This window comes from Bison bison, unplaced genomic scaffold (assembly GCF_000754665.1).
Source record: "Bison bison bison isolate TAMUID 2011002044 unplaced genomic scaffold, Bison_UMD1.0 scf7180017854941, whole genome shotgun sequence".
Lineage (NCBI taxonomy): Eukaryota > Metazoa > Chordata > Mammalia > Artiodactyla > Bovidae > Bison > Bison bison.
The window spans coordinates 15,779-16,739 of record NW_011485514.1 but is presented as its reverse complement, the minus strand read 5'-3'; positions in this window follow the sequence as shown (position 1 = coordinate 16,739).

Genomic DNA, 961 nt, shown 5'->3' with positions numbered 1-961 from the left:
AGAGTGAAACATTTCCCATGCTTATCTGATTATGGAATTTTTTTCTGTGGTCCATTTCCTGGGTCTTGAATTTCATGGAACAAAATTTGAGAAACTACCTTAGAGGAACTTTATATTTTTCATCTTTTCTGGAGATCTTGTCTTTTTACCAAACAGCTACTTGCCTAAGACAGGTCCAATGTTATCACATCATTTTTGTTTACTCTATACTGTATATTTGGACTAGGTCTATACTTAGGACTTTCTTACTGACTTATTTTATATGTAAAAAATTATCAGGTTTTGGACAGAGATGATCTCTGGAAGTTTCCTGCTGTAATATATATATATGATCCTAGGTCTGTAATTTTATCTTTTGTGTGACATTTAATCAACTTGTAGCATCCATGTTAACTGGCATCATTAAAATAATTTAAATGTTTGCTTTCAATTTTTTCTACTCTGGAACAATTTATGTAGCAACAAAAAAATGCATACAGGCCCTGGTGATGGAAGTACTCCTTGATTCATTACTTTCATTCCTATAGAACAAAGGGATCCTTGCTCACTTTTGTGTATAATTTTGACTTCTGTAATCAGTGTATGGGGGGCAGCTGTTGGTTAAATCTGAAATGACCTTGGAGTTGCATTGTAATCAAAAGTGGTGCATGTCAGCTTCCATAGAGGGTGAAGAAGTTGATTTGACATGAATTACCTGAGGAAAAGTTGAACTTGCCCAGAGCAGGTCTTCACTGAGGAGAATGATTTAAAAAGTACATTGCATGCACACATATTCAGAAAGATAAACACACACACACACACACACACACACACACACACACACACACTCAGACTCCTAGTATCTATTCTGCTTGAGAAGAAAGACTTCCATGCTGTGACCTTTACCCCACATTATAAGAAGGGGTCAGGAGATAAAGATGACCTATGAAAAGTATAACTTTTCCAAAGATGTTATGAATCT